Raw genomic sequence first — 16,828 nt, 5'->3', positions numbered from 1 at the left:
TGAGCCATGCAGATTTATTAACTGGCTCACTACTTCAATGGGAAGTGAATATACACTAGCCTTTGCAAACCTGAGCACATTTACCACACACTTCAGGCAAAGTCTCTGGTAAAGATAAACAGTAAAACAAATTTGTTGACTATAAAAGATAGATTTTAAGTGCTAGGCAAAAAGTTAGTTATCAAAATAAAATAAAATATAAGCATATAGTCTAAACTCTCAACCCTATTAGACTGGGCAACATCTAGATTAAGCAGTTTTTCCTCAGCCCACTGGGTACTGCAATTCATAATATACAGGTTTGTCCCTTAAACCTGTATCAGTCTCCTCTGTTGGAGTCTTCAGTCTTCTTCTGAATGTTTTTGTTGCTTGCAGCACAGGTGGGGGCAGGAGAAAGGCGAAGCATGGGCCCCCTCTGTTGTGTTTTATACCCTTAGTCCACGTGTTTGGAGAAAACAAGTCCAGGCATGTCTGGTGGGCATTGCTGAGTCCCCTGGCAAGGTTGAGCAATTCCCCTGGTGTGGCCTTAGGCAGGTGAGTCAGTGAATTGTAGCTCCCTTGCTGGACAATGGCTGTTGATGGTTGTTTGACACCCCACCTGGACATTGGTTACTTTCCTTGCTGTTGTCTCTGGGGAGCCAATATCTGGCTGATTCCCCAACTTGCAGCATGTTGTAGTGACAACCATACAACACAATTCTCATAACTTCATATGCACAAAATATATACATATTTAGATAGAACAGTGACTTTCAGCCAATTATAACATTTCCTCTGATACCTCACATGGCATGCTTTATCTGCAACATCACAAATATATACAGATGAGGAAAATGGGGGTTACAAGCCTCTCCCCCACGGTATAGTATGTCACAGATGGGTCCCTTGAAGTGTGGCTTCTGTCTGAAAAGCAACTCTATAAAAAAGCGGCATCTTCGGAAGGAGAGGCTCTTGTTTTATTGAAGGAGGCAGGAGCAGAACTTCTGCACATGGAAACGCTTCATATTTTCACACTTAAATGTTTCATCTATGCAACATTATTCTGTATTGCACCAATGAGGGTTTTTTTTCAGCCCTTGTTTATTAAAATTACCTAGACTCTCCAGGTCCTTCATTACTTTCAACCCCTCTTCTTCAAGCGTCGCTTGCAGCTGTAAACCAGTTTGGACTGGTGGATGAGAATGACGGGGATGGGGCAGGGGCGCAAACTGACCGTTCTGCCATTGTGTCAGAGAAAAACATTACTCAGCAGGTTTGATCACAGGGGTTTGTGCCAACATTTGCTTTAGGTTTTTTTGATCCATGTGCGTTTGAATTGCCCTCTCCCAGATTCAAATGAACTCCAAATCTCAAAACAAAACTCAGTCAAAACCATCAAGGTTCACCAGAATTTTGCATGGGTTTGTCCCAAAATTGTAAACCAACCTAGATTTAGTGGAAAAGTGGGGTGAGGCTTGCTTTAAGAATACATGGATTTGAAATATTAAAATAGTATATGTTCAAATCTGCTTGGTTAACGCTGAGTAAATCCATCTGTTTGAACAAGGTTATTGGAGGGCTACTTCTGCAGATTATACCTTTGCCGTGTCTAAAAGTCCTTAAATTTCCTTCAGCTCTGCTGGTGCGTCTTTCATATACAAGTTGTGCATCCCTTTTGAAATTTGGCACTAACCCCAGAAGAGTCTGTCATGTTCTCACTCATGCCCAGAATGATCAATAATCTCTGAGAAGCCAAATCTAAGCAACCAAAGGGGGGAAAGAAAACAAAAAATACTATTGACTGGTGTTCACGGCTCGGAAAAGAAAGAGCATGAACACAATCACTTCGTTTTTATTTAGTTTTAAAATTAACTCCCTTTTGCTCTCCTGTGTGTGTCCCAGCTTTGTGGAATCTGTGGGATTAACCGACCTCACTTCCCTCCTTTATATTTGGACCATGATCTCCATGGTGAAGTCACTCTGAGATTTGTGTGTCTTGAAACCTTATTGGCTTTTGAAAGGGAGGGGGCTGCCCGAAAGCTTATGTCTAGTGAGGTTCTGCTCTTGGGTGGCTGGAGCAAGATTAAGCAGTGAGCTCCCAAACCCTCTGCAGTGGACCTTGTTCTCTCTGTGGGCCTTGGGACAGGATCTATTTCAGTCCAGAGAGGATATAAATATGAAGTTGCCAGGTCGTGTGTATCATAGGGTCAGGATGGGTGTGGAAATTCTTAGCTCTAGCCACATGTGGATGTTTCAAAATCATCAGCAGTGAGACAGTGATATTTAAATGCCTGTTGTTACACTCCAGAGTCAACACCCTTTTGAGCTATAGTAGGCAATTGGCACCTCTCTGGACCAACCGCTGCCCTATCTGCAAAGCCTGAGGCAACAGGATGAAAGAGTTCTTTGGGAGGGCAATGAAACCATCCCCACTCTAACCTGACACCTTGGTGAGCAGCAGCTCCAGTGCTACAATAGCTCAGTAGCTGCTGTGCACTCTTACGATGAGGATTGAGCCCTTGGCTTGGTGCAGTGGCAGATACCTTGCGCCATGCCAACAAACCCGTCCTTCTGTGCAGCCTCTCTCCTGCTCAGCGGAACAAGAAGGGCAGTGATGCATTGAGAGTGGGCCTGTCAAATGTATGGGCTGCATCTGGCCCGCAGAACGGTTTAATCTGGCCTGCAGACTTCCTCTGGATCTTCGGGCTTGTCTACACAGCCCCAGAGAATGCGCTACGGGGTTGTGATTTGTAGAGACCACCAGTGTGTTGCATTCTAACTCCCCTGTGTAGACCCTGCCAGCATGCGCTGATAGAGTCGTGTTCCAAACAGGGCTACATCAGCTTCCATTAAGGAACCCGTAGTGTGCGGCAGCAGGGTCAGCCTGCAGGAGTTAGAGTACAACACACTGGTGTGCTCTACAAACCACCCCACTGTAGTCCAGCCTCCGGCACAGCAATCCAGCAAAACCTCGCGTATAGGTGTCAAACCACTTGGTTGCATTTTAGAGGTGCTGGAGAGGCATAAGACTGGTGGAAGCTGGTATGGTCCAGGCGAGGGGAAACGGCACAGAAGAGTGCTTACCTACAGGCTGGAGAGGGGACCCCACCCCCCAACCTGGCATGTTAAAGAAAAGAAAACTTAACAGAAGTCAAAGGGTGAATGCTGACTGTAGCCACTAGTCTAGTCCCCTGCACTCATGGCAAGACTAAATATTATGACAGGTGTTTGTCTAACCTGCTCTTAAAAAATCTCCAATGTTGGAGATTCCACAATCTCCCTAGACAATTTATTCCAGTGCTTAATCACCCTGACAGTTAGGAAGTTTTTCTAAACCTCTCTTGCTGCAATTTCAGCCCATTGCTTCTTGTCCTAGCCTCAGCAGTTAAGAAGAACAATTTTTCTCCCTCCTCCTTATAACAATCTTTTATGTACTTGAAAACTGTTATCCTGCCCCCTCTGTCTTCTCTTCTCCAGACTAAACAAGCCCAATTTTTTTCAATCTTCCCTCATGTTTGCTAGACCTTTAATCATTTTTGTTGCTCTTCTCTGGACTTTCTCCAATTTGTCCACATCTTTCCTGAAATGTGGCACCCAGAACTGGACACAATACTCCAGTTGAGGCCTAATCAGCGTGGAGTAGAGCGGAAGAATTACTTCTCGTGTCTTGCTTACAACACTCCTGCTAATACATCCCAGAAGGATGTTTGCATTTTTTGCAACAGTGTTACACTGTTGACTCATATTTAGCTTGTGGTCCACTATGACCCCCAGATCCCTTTCTGCAGTGCCCCTTCCTAGGCCGTCATTTCCCATTTTGTAATCCTTGGAAATGTCTCCACAAAAGCAATGTGTCTACCCTTTTATATAAACGCCAGATTAATAGCAGCTATAGAGAGAGGCTGCATTAGATACTGCAGATTACTGCAAGGTTTAATAATACGCAACCTGTTTCCAGAGACTGCCTATTCAAAGGGTCTGCAGGGAGTCTGTACGTGATGCCACCTTCATGCGATTACATATAACCCAGAACCAATAAACAGCCTCCTCCTGAGCAGCAGGAAAAATTTGACACAGAAGGCAAATTGTGGTTTTATAGCATTTTTCAAATACATGAGCACAGGCTTTTTCCTGGGATCCTATCCTGATATCACAGAAAATGACAATTTGCCATCAGAAATTAGTTATTAAAATGAAGGCGACGTGTTGTGGGGGAGAAATCCCAACAAAGGCAGAGGACTGTAACACTCTTGCAAATCTGTTTGAAAAAGCTTAACTGAGATTTTTAGCATGGGGGCCCTGGTAGGATTTGAATTTTTCCACAAACTGAGCTCATTTCATAGTCAAGAGGCCTGATTCTCTTTTGCATTGCACCTTGTGCAGTCATTCACACCACTGCTCAGTGAGTGCACAGTCACGTCGGATTGCATTTTACAGCCCCATGGTGTAAGTGACTACACAAGATGCAGGGCAACGGAGAATCTGGCCCAACAGGCCAAACCCTGAGAGAACCCATGACTGCCACTGAAATCAGTGGAACTGGGAGGTTCTGAACACCTCTCAGAACTTCGTCGTATGCGTCCTTCCACCCAAGTGCTCACTTATGTAAGGAAGTCTCCTTATCGGAAGGCAATCTGAGTAACAATCATTAAGGATTAAAGTTTGCCTAGTTCATGAATTAGCAAAAAACTATTATAACTTTATCAATCAGTTTAAGTTGTTTGTCATCAAGTGATTAGATGTGCTGCATTACTAAATGCTTCAGAGAGGCACCCAAAGTTGATGCAAAGCCTCCTGTCTCTTTCCCCCACCCCAGCAGCATTGCCTCCTTTCAGTCTTTAGCCTGTCACAAAGCTGCTTGGCTGGAATACAGATCTGTCTGACAGCTGTCCCCATCAGCAGATAACTTCATTAAACCTCATTAAGATGTCATCTCTCCGCCTTATTTCCCACCTCTCCGCTCTAATTAAAACCATCTCGCTCTGCATCCCAGGCGGTCCTAATTTTCTCTTGGTGCCTTCTGCAAGTTTCTTCCCTTTATGATGTTAGCAAGGAAAATCAGGCATCTTAAATATTGTTTACAAAGCCCATTCAGAAAAGACGACCCTGTTTTTTTTTCCCCTGAAGCATTCCCAATACATTTAATCATCCTGCAGAGATCACATCCTTCCAGGGATGGGAGCGAGAGAGATGTCACCTTGAGACCCATGCTGTAACTAACTCTTTCCATATATTCACTGAGGATGCAGTTAGAAGGGTGGTAAATGTTCTATTTCCTATAAGAAACAATGAATTGCATTTAAATCTGAGTACACTTGTCCATTTTTTTGTTTTGTTAATAAGACTCTCAAATAGGGGTTGTGCTTTGGCGGGTTTGGTTTTATTTTGAAAATGGCTATTGTGTATGTGCCCCACTGCCCTCTGCTGGATAGAATCAGAACTGCTCAGCTACATGTCATAAACCATATACTCCTAATAGCGCAAGGCGATCGCCAAATCTCACTCGGTGGCAAAGAAAAGAAATCTGCTTGGAAATGGGCCGGTTTCAGTGTGGAAATGGGACTGATTTCAAAATTTCACCAAAATGCAAACATTTCAAGCATTTCCTATTTTGTTGCAAATATGTTGTGCCCCTCCCATTTCATATATACTTATAGCGTACCAACCTCCCACCCCCAACATTCACTCATCTAGGGAGATTTAGAATGTGAGAGGTACAGAAAGATAGAAAAAGCCTGCAAAGAGAGCTACAGAGAGAGAGGGAGGCATGTATTTTTAATCTCTGTATCTAACACAGCTCTTCACTGGGAGGAGGTGCTCTGGAAATTCATGAATTCTCTCTGTGCTTTTATTCAGCTGGGCATACCCAGCTTCTTCCGAGATGATTCTGTGGTCTTTGGAAGCCTGCAAACCCCATGCCTGTGCCTTTTCAATCCATATGACTCTGTTCCTTTCCCTACCTTCTGTTCTACTTTTCATTACACCCCCTTGTACAGTAAAGCCTCCCATCACGCTGCCATTACTATTATTACTGCTGATTTACTGCACTTACAGAGTGAAGTGATTGCAGTGACACGGCCCAGCATTTTTCCCCCCTTCCCCCCACGACAGCTTGAAATCAAGCCCCTCATTTGCATTTACATGATCTTGCTGTGCAGCTTATGAGATCGGGAGATTTATTTGCTACTTAGCTTGATGTTTGATTACACTCTAAGAAGGCGGTGAGCTACAAAGTGCAGGGATACATCAGATCTGAGATACTGAGAGCCTCTGGGGGACAGTAACTCAACATCAGGTTTAGGTAGATGAGAACAGGAATGTTTGGTGTTTTGAAGGAGGCAAATTTGAGCTTTAAAAAAAAAGGGGGGGGGGAACTTGTTTGCTCCCCTCCTGCCCCAAAATGATTAGTAAAATGTGGATGCAGTTTTCTAAAGACAGCTCCAGGTTTGTTAGCTCTGGAGAAATGCTACCTGGCAGCTAGTTACAAGGAGTTTGCTCCATATAACTTCCATTCTTGAGCAGAGGAGTAATAACACTCAGCGCTTACCATCCTCAAAGCTTTTCATAAACATAAAAGGTCAAATTCAATGGGAGTTTTGCTTGCTGAAAGACCACAAAATTTGACCCTAATTTATTAATCCTCACAACACGTCCTTAAGTAATAATCCCTATATTACAGCTGGGGAAAGAGAGACAGAGAAGCTCATTATCTTGTGCAAGACTGCAGAGGAAATCAGGGACATAGCAGGAAATACAATTTATTGGTTCCTGGCTCACGGTCTTGTGGTCAGATCACCAGACCACAGACTACTGCCACAGAAGTAAGTCAGAAAGAGTAAAACGGTACAGGGCTGTATATCAATGGGTGTTGCATCCTGTCTGAAAAGGACTGCGTGGACGTGACATAATGTCTATGAATCTGTTATTCATAATATGATGCCAATGGGAGAATAAGCTATGTATGTTGGTACATTAGACACAATACAATGCCAAATTAATGTTAAATGCAGAAACCTACTTACACTCAACATCAATGACAGCATGTTAGGGACCCAACCTCGCATTTACACATGTCAATAAAGCTACTTACGTGAGTAGTTCAGTGAATTCAATTAAACTACTCTGGTGAATAAAGTGACTCACGTGCATAAGTGTCACATATTCAAAATAAAAAAATGCAATGGCTAATATTCTCATAATAAGCTTAAACTCACCCACATTGCACATATTATAGATAAAGCTATTGCACTCAATGGAATAGCTGCTAATCCACTAATGTGCAAATCCTAATTTTTGCACTTCCTGACTTCTGAGTACTCAAAACCATAATCTTAATGTTACACAAGGTAGGATTTTTTTTCTTTCCCTTTAAAAACAAAAATTACTAAATGCTCTGGGCCAGAATGCATCCGTCATTCTATAGAAGGGGTGGGCAAACCTTTTGGCTCGAGAGCCACATTTGGGTGTGGAAATTGCATGGCAGGCCATGACTGCTCATGAAATTGAGGGGTGGGGTGCAGGAGGGGGTGTGGGCTCTGGGGTGGAGCCAGAAATGAGGAATTCAGGGAGGAGCAGGGGGTTGGGGTGCGGGTGGGGGGGATGAGGGCTCGGGCAGGCGGTGCGGTCTCTGGGGTGCAGCAGGATGGGACTGAGGGGTTTGGAAGGTGGGAGGGGGACCAGGGCTGGGGCAGGAGGTTGGGGTGCTGAAGGAGGTAAGGGGCGCAGGCTCTGGGCAGTGCTTACCTCAAGCAGCTCCCGAAAGCAGCGGCATGTCCTCCCTCCAGCTCCTAGGTGGAGGTGAGGCCAGGCGGCTCTGCGCGCTGCCCTATCTGCAGGTGCCACCCCTGCAGCTCCCTTTGGCCGCTGTTCCCAGCCAATGGGAGCTGTGGGGGCAGCACTTGGAGTGGGGGCAGCGTGCGGAGCCCCCTAGCTGCCCCTACGCGTAGGAGCCAGTGCAGGGACATGCTGCTGCTTCCGGGAGCTGTGCAGAGCCACAGCACGCATGGAGCGGGGCAAGTCCTGGACCCCGCTCCCCGGCAGGAGCTGAAGGGCCAGATGCAGCCCCTGGGCTGTAGTTTGCCCACCCCTGATCTAGATTAATACAACAGGGGGTAGGGTGAGGTGTTTTTAGATACAAGTATTACAGCATCTGAGAATAATCTGTTTTTCTCAGACACTAGGCCAAATTCACCCTGGTGTAACTCCACTCTTCTCATTGAAGTTACTCTAGGGATGAATTTGAAGATACAGCACGTAAACATGGGCTGGGCTGGGGGGAGGGGTGGCTTTCTGTCACCTTTCTCCCTCCTGAAGTTCCGGGCTATTGTAGGGGCCAGCATGGCACCCAGTGTAAGTTAGAGCAGCCCCAGGGACTATCCGCACAGCTGCCAATGGGCTGCTCTGCAGTCCAAAATAGCTGTAGTGCAAAGCACACTGACCATTCCTCCTCCTATCAGTGCACTTCTGTGCTGGGGCTGCATGGGCTGGGCTGCCTACACTGGCCTTGTTCTAGGTGAATTCCCCAGAAGGCCTTTCCAGGTCTTTTGTGCTGCTATAGTGAGGGACAGAATCTGGCCTCTAGTTTACAAAGTGTGAGGCGGGGGGGCAAGAGGTATTGCTCATTAGATTTCAAATAGCGTTTCTATACTGTAACAATTGGACCGAACATCAACACGTTTTGTGCTAAATCTTGCCATTGTATTCATGCAATGGAGTTCATTGGGTTGCATGGGGGATGGGACTGTGATAAGAATTCAGCTTATCTGTTTCCAAAAGGATGGCATGATGCTTTTGTAGCACTGAAAACGAGTAAAAAAAAAAAATAGATCTCCAAGTGACTTACAAAGATCGGTGGGCATAACCCCCATTGTACAGATGGGGGCGTTGTGCCAGAGAAAAGTGACTTACTCAAGGTCACCCTGCGAGTCAGTGGTAGATGCATCCGATGAAGTGGGCTGTAGCCCACGAAAGCTTATGCTCAAATAAATGTGTTAGTCTCTAAGGTGCCACGAGTCCTCCTGTTCTTTTTACGGATACAGACTAACACGGCTGCTACTCTGAAACCAGTGGCAGAAGAGAGACTAGAGCCCCATTTGGTGCCATATCCCCTGGCTCCTGTTGTACAGGTGATATCTTGGTTATAAAAATAGGATGAAATAATAAATATCTAGCAGATCTGTGGCCCGCTCATTTGGCCAGCTAATCAGTGAAGGGTCGAATATACTGGACAGTGGACTTAGCAAGTTTGGAGTGAAGCTTGAGTAAATAAAACAGTGACAGGAGTGCTTCAAAAATAGAAATCAAAGCTACTGAACTGTTTTAAGTTTTGACGGGTGCAGGGGTCATTCTGTGTGCGTTTGTTTTCATTTCTTTATAGATTCATTGAAAATCCCTCCATGTAAGAGGGAAGTGAACATGATTAATGTGCTAGTTCCTGTGCATACTCCTGGCTCTTCCCTACCAAAGACCAGATGAAAACGTTGGCTCCAATGCCTTGTACTTTGACATATTTCATTATGGTGGCTGGCTTTTTTAATTGTTGTTGCAGTGTCAAGTTATGGTTGTTAGCCACAGGCAGAGCACTAATGGTGTAAGTCCTGGACCGAGAGTCAGCCACTTTTGAGTACTGGCTTTGACAGACATATCTCCTGTAACTGTCAAAGGTGAGACATGCACCCCCTGTGCCTTAATTTCCTGATTGGTAAAGTAAGGATAATATTTAGCAACTTCACAGGTGAGGGTTGCAAAGTTTAACTGAGGTGTGTAGAACTTGAAAGTGCTACTGAAGTGCTAAGTGTTATTATTTCATTTGAAAGATTTTCCCCATTTGAGATGTTGTTTAAGAAACAAAAGTAGCAGAGGCTGGTGAGGGTAAGCAGGACGGGCATCATCTGCTCTCTGGCACGGTCTTTACCCACTGCTATAAACCGGCTTTCATGCCTCAGTTTTGCCTACAGTGTCAGATGTCACCGGCCTCCACTGAGCAAAGGGTCTCTGCCTCACACTAAGGATGGTGTGTTGGCAAAACGTCAACATTTAAGATGAGGTTGAGTCACTCCAAATGTGCAATCACCAGACACCCTAGTGCAGTGGTCCCCAACGCAGTGCCCATGGGTGCCATGGCACCCGCCAGGACATCTATGTGCGCCCGTGTACTGGACGGTGGACAAACATCCGCCGAAATGCCGCCAAAAAGTGGCGTCACCAGGAGGCGTTGCCACCAAAATGCCGCTGATTTTCGGTGGCGACGCCTCTTGACGTTACCGCTTCTCAGCGACATTTTGGCGGATTCTTGTCTGCCGGCCACGGTCCTCAGCGGCTCGTCGTCCGGCGCCCGCCACCCGGAAAAGGTTGGGGACCACTGCCCTAGTGGATTGACCGTGCTGAAAAATAGCCGGTCCAGTTTAAAAGACTTGTACGTTCGGGTTGCATTCACTTTTGGGGTGGCCAAGTGAGGGGGCACAGAGAAAGATAACACTTGCCCCAACTTGTGAAGGAATAATCTCCAAGCTTGGATAGGGACTGAGAAATGCAACCCTGGCTCCTTGTGTGGCAAAGTCCACATTTAACCAGGTTGGGCAGAAGCACAGTTAGAACTATTTTTCTGAAACAAAAAATCCCTCTTTATGGTGACGTGCTTTATGCTACAGCTCATCCTACTATGCTCTCAGATGACAGCTATAAAATGAATTTAATAACACCTGGCAACTGACCATTTGGCATAGCAGAGTTGGGGCACAGGGCCTTAATATGCGATTGAAGAGGTCTACAATTAGAAAACAGTGCTCTCTCTTAGCTACTGGAGAGTATGGAAGAGGCTTAGCTGGAAACTTATTTCAGTTGCTCTTTCTGAAAGGAAAAATACTGTGGCTCGCAAGCCTCCCTTCAAATATAAGCAAGTAAAATTTCCAAACAGAGCCCTGAGACAGGATGCAAACTAGTCAACAGGTGACTGACTTCGCTGGGGTTTTCAGCATTGTCTAAAAGTGTAGTTATCAACTACCCACTCCAGAAATATGGTTGATATGTTAACCAGAGGGTGAAAAGGTAGGATGTTCCTGTGGTTAAGCCATTGGCATGGGGCTCAGAAAAGCTGGGTTCAATCCTCCGTTCTGCATCATACTGCCTGCATGGCCTTAAACACTGAGGTTGAAATCCTGACTCAGCTGAAGATAATGGGAGTTTTGCTATCAACTTCACTGGGGCAAGGATTTCGCCGAGAGAGATTAAAGGACTTGTCCCGGTTCCCCATCTGTAATAGTGGGGATGATAATACTTCCCCCCCACACCTTTTGTCTGTTTTGTCTATTTAGTTGTAAATTCTTCAGGGCAAGGAGTGTCTCTTACTATGCGTATGTACAGCGCCTAGCGCCCTTACCTCCACTGGTGCCTCTGAGCACGACTGTAATACAAATAACAATAAAAGATTGAATGGGAGTTTTCTTAGATGGACTGTGAGTGCATCTCTAAGGGAAAGAAATGCACTGTCTCGTACAGGAGCTAGACCATGCGAGATGCTGGTACACACAAGAACTGTTTGTACTTAGCTTTTAGTCTTGAAAATTACCATGAGATATGCTATTACAATTAATTATTAAAGACTTAAGAAAGAGGCTACCCTATTATATAAAAGACTCCAGTGATGATCTTTATCCAACTTGTAAAATGGGCGGACTTGGTGGGACTGAATAATTTTCTTCTCTTCTGCACAAATCATGAATGCTAGTCATACTTCGAGTCTGAAGCGAATACTGTGAGGCTGGTACAGACCAGCTTATAATTACCAAGCTAGAGAAAAAGAACAGCATTTCCTAATGAATGACAAGCCACTAGGTGGAAATCTAATTTGGTCTAATTAAGCAGCCTTTGTGAGGATTTGTCTTTAGATGAAAAGAGGGAGCCAAAGAGATCTAAATGCAAATGAACTCTATCTTTTTGGTTTTAAAGGGCCAGCCAGATATGAAAGTATTTACGCGCACACTGTTTTCATTCTTCTTCATGGGAGTATTTACCAGTCTTTTAGTTTTCACTTGACAGCTACATTTTGCTCCCAACTTGTGGTAGTTTGTAAATGCTTATTGCACTGTTTCTTGACTTAGCAGATATTGTATTCTAAGTATTCTAGATGGACAGTTCTAGCACCAGAATAGCACAAACACAGAATCAGTTTTCCATATAACAAGGAAAGAGGAGGCAGTTTGCTAGGGAATGAAATTCCAAGTTTGGTTTGCTCCAGTCTGTTCATGGCGTCAGGTAACCCTTGAGATTTGTTGGGGTTCTGGGCTCTTCATCAGTATTTATACATTTCTCTTTCTGTCTACAATATGAATTATCACTGATAAATCAACAACATCCTGCCCAGTTTTGCTCTTTCTGCTGATTCTGCTAAGATGGCATTAAGTCCGTCAGGTACACACCTGAAAATTGAAAGTTCTTCAGTGTTTAATTTAGATCAAAAGGAAATATTGAAAATGAGTTTCCCTCTGTTATTAAATCTGCTCTTGATTTTAGGCCAAATATGAGTCTTGTGCCAATGGACAGGGCCAAAAAAGCAAATCTGTTCTCTGTAAGGGTGGTATAGTTGGTGAAGTGCACACCAGAGCAATTCTGCTCCAGAGCTAATACACAAGCAAGAAAAGGTAGAGAGATTGGACTGTACATATTATGCAAGGCTGCTAGGCAGGAAGAAAAGGGGGCACATGGTCAGAGCAAAAGTGGGTGTGGATAGAAGTGGGTCTGAGCTGCAAAGTTCAAATCTGAATTTTCCAAATTTTGAGGGGTGTTCAGATCCAGGGCTTTGGCTTGAGCCCATCTCTAAACAGGGATGGCCAAATTTATGCTCCTCACATGCATGACTCCTAAAGCAACATAGACACTGTGGGTGGAATTTTCAAGAGTTTAAAGTGATTTAGGAATATAAGTCCCTATTGGTTTTCAATAGGATTTATGCTCCTAAGTCACTTACTCTTTTGAAAATCCCGCCACACAACAGCTACACTAATCACTCATCCCTACGAGGTGAAATAAGACTGTCAAAGGTGGAAGGTGAGCAGAGGAAACAATATGGAGGGGCTGATGTGGGGGTGCCTCTGCTCTGCTGGCTTTGGAGTGGTTCCCAGAGCAGCCTCTACTGATGTCGGGTAACCCTCTGAATTGTATACTCATGTGAGTCATGTAGACAGTGTGGCAGGGCAGAGCAGAGCACAGAGATGCCTTTAGAAGGGGGCAAAGGGAAAGTAGATTGAACTGTTCTGTCTTTCCAGCACATTATCAGACCCTAGAACGAACAGGCAAGAACGTGGGCAAAATACTGTACATCCATTCCGACAGTGGGAGCAACTAGTATCAATATCTGCATTTGGCACCCAGGAAAATTTGACCCCTTAAAAAAAGCGGATGGAAAGGTTAGCAGTAAATGGGTCGTTGTTCCCAAAACAACCAGAGCTTTGAGAATATTCATCAGATTAAACCAGATTCTGCCCTCAGATACTTATGCTCACTCCCATTGCTTTTGAAAGGAATTTTGAGTGCCTATCTGAAGGTAGAATATGACTCATTATTTGGTGTTCTTAGTGGGGGGAACATTGTCTAGTGATTAGTGCATGGGACTGGCTGTCAAGAGTTCTGGGTTTTATTCTTGCTCTGAGATTTCCCATATGCAAGATGGGGATAATACTTACCTACTTTGCCACTCCTCATGAACCTCGCTGGTACCACTTTATAGAATCCTTCTAGAACACTGAGGCCAAATTTTGTCGAGATTTACATCCACTGTGAGCCCAATGAGTCAGGGGAGAATTAAGCCCTTGGTGTTCACGCCCTGCAGACACTTATGTATCCTGTCCCCTGCTTTAGCCATGCTACGCATATTTTGCACTTTTGGTCCTTCCTCATAAATCACCTGGGGCTCAGTAGAACACAGTGGACCTCAAGCTCTCAGTGAGATCCATGCAACGACAGTGATGTCCAGGGAGCTGAAAAGTGTAACAGAGACCAGGATTTGGCTCAATGCCTTTCTGTGGAGGCAGTGTTACTTGGCCATGGATACAGTCCAAAGCTGACTTCCGTTGGCATAGAACTCAGTCTTGGGGACCAAAACTTGACCCTCTGATACGTATCTGTTGGCTGTGTTGAGGGTTGCACACGTTAATTCAAGGGAATTGGTATTTGTTGTATACATATTAGTCAATACGATCACAGTAACGTCCAGAGCCAAACAATCAAATATCAGAGATTGGCAAGCAATGTGTTACATTCAGGCAACCCTTCCTTATTTACAGTGCTTAGACCTCCCATAGGAAGACACAAGACTGCGATAATTGCAACAACAAGTTACCAGCTTCTGTACTTCTTGGACTGAATAATCTCCATTTTCATCATAGAACAGTCAAAAAGTTTTTGCTACTAAAAAGGATGCTGTTTCTTTAATGTAATAAAACCTCAGCAGGACAGAACATCTTTACTAGACTATCCCCCACAATTCCCATAAGAAATCAAATATAATCCTATTTAAGAAGCTTTAAATAATTTTGAGCTTTCATATTGACTTATTAAAATGCAGCTTAAAAAACGCCTTCACTGCAATCCCTTTACAAGGGTCAGGGATATAAAATTTGCAGAAATATGATTAGTAGATCAGTTGGAAAGACATAGGCAGCAGGTTCCGATTTGACTATGTAAAGTGCCATTCTGCATCAGAAAGTGACTGTAAAAATGGCACCTTCTTACTAAATGGATCTGGTCCCTGTGTCTCTTTAGTCAGATCAGCTCCTTTTAGTGCTTTAAGCTTTTACACTTAGACCTGCAGAGCCAACACAGCTAGGGAAGAAAGAGCTAGATTCTACTCCCTGTGCACCACCAGAATAAGTGTTCTCTAACTTCCAGTTATGGGGCAAATCAGTTACACCTGGGCAAACACATTGGATGTCACGCAGAACATAATCTGAAGATAGTCGGGATGCAGCTATGTCATGGAGTACAATGGGGTTTCCCAGATGTCAATGAGGATACAGTTTGGCCTGCTGGTGGTGAGTGAGAAGACAAGAACCCATCCTGACTTTCATATTCTGAGGTGTGGGGAGGGGACCAACAAACATCTTTTTATTTGTAAATGGAGCACAATTGCTATGGAAATTATTAGGAGACAATCATGAGATCCCACAACACACACTTTCTACAGAATTACATTTCACAGTGGACCTGAACTTTAAAGCAAAGGCTGAAATGGGCTCCCCAAAAAGTCTAGGAAGAAATTCTAGCCCCACTGATGATTTCAGTCTCAGAATTTGAAATTTATTGGCTGTTGCAGCTGCCTGAAAGAAGAAATGCCATAGGAAGCACTTATGCTATTTGTAAGGTCAGGAATATCAAGCTTATACCCTTCTGGTGCATCACAAATTGACTTGGTAGCACTCAATCTAAAGATAGTTGTGTCAGAAACCATGCAGTGAAATATCTTCACTAATATTCACCCTGTGTCTGTGCATGCGAGCTTCAAGTGTGGGCTTCTCTCTCCTTCCTAATGATGCCCCGAACCAGTAAATATGTCTGTCTTGTCAGCGTCCAAGTTTGGCTTTTTCCACTAGTATGTTTTCATGATCTGAACAGGGCAGGATTTAATATTTTGAAGTGTATCACAATACTCACGTCACTTTTTGTCATATGAGAACTGCAATATCACTCCAGGGAGAAATATATGCTATAATAATTGCATGCTTCATTATCACCATGTGAATGCAGGGGTGTGTATTTGTGTATACGAGGGGCCATATTCAGCTCTACTACACATGTGCAACCCCCACAGACATCAAAATCTTTGCATGGGTAACCGAGAGCAGTTTTCAACCCAGGCTGTTAGAAAAATTAGATAAAAATTATTAACCAAACACAGGGGAAATCAAGTTGGTTAAATGTCTCTCTTCAGGCAAAATGTTGTCCTGAGTTACATCTGTGCAATTCTATTGAAATCAGTAGGCTTGCATGGATGTAAATGACAGAATTTGGCCCCACATCTTTGAGTATATCAAATATAATGGACCCAAATTGTGCTGCCAGTGATAAGTAAACTCAGTGGGGCTTGCACATGTGTAACTGAGAGAAGATTCTGCCCCATATTGTTTACTCCGTCGCACAGCAAAAAGTATTTGGCACATTGAAATTTAATAGCAAAACCAGGCAAGCAAAATCACACCCTCCTCATTACATAATGGCAGTTACTGTGAAAGCTTAATGTGTCAAACTGTTTCTCCAGGCAATAATGTGACTAATAACTTTACTCCTGCCTAAGGCTGGACTTTGGTCATGGCTGTCACAGATTCTATGATTTTTGTTGTGGGTTTTTTTTTTTTTCAAAAATATCCATGATTTTGACATGTTGGGACTCGTGTGTGTGTGTGTGTGTGTGAGCGAGTGGGTTGGGAGACGTAACGGCTCAACAAACTGCGTGGAGAGCTGTGGGGTTAAACCTGGGGCTGCACGGGAGGCAAACAGAGAGAAGCTGATGCCACAAGGGACCGAGTGCCTTCAGTTCCCAACTGAGGTCAGTCAATGGGAGCAGAGCAGAGTATGCTTGATACCTTGCACAATCTCGCCCAGGAGCTCATGCAGAAAAACTGCAGACACACCAAGGACCAGAACAGTGGTCACTTGGTGAGATCTTTAATTCCCTCCTGAGTTTTCTCCCTGTCCTGCTTTACCCTGCTAAATTGTTACACTTAACCTGGCTTTCCAATTATTGCTTTGGGTTTACAAAGGTGGCTCTGGTATGGTCAAAACTGCAACTGAAGCCCACAGACTGAGAACGTCACTTATTTTTTTTCCACATTTTTAGTTTAAGTAATTTGGGGTACAT

General features: G+C 44.2%; 1 protein-coding gene across 2 annotated transcripts in view; it reads right to left on the bottom strand.

The window, feature by feature from the left end:
- CFAP77 (cilia and flagella associated protein 77) overlaps window positions 1-16,828 on the bottom strand; it is a 95,396-nt gene that overhangs the window by 40,499 nt on the left and 38,069 nt on the right. The gene's annotated exons all lie outside the window — the stretch shown is intronic.

Source organism: Mauremys mutica, chromosome 18 (genome assembly GCF_020497125.1).
Source record: "Mauremys mutica isolate MM-2020 ecotype Southern chromosome 18, ASM2049712v1, whole genome shotgun sequence".
NCBI classification, from domain to species: domain Eukaryota; kingdom Metazoa; phylum Chordata; order Testudines; family Geoemydidae; genus Mauremys; species Mauremys mutica.
This window is presented reverse-complemented; position numbering and strand designations above follow the sequence as displayed.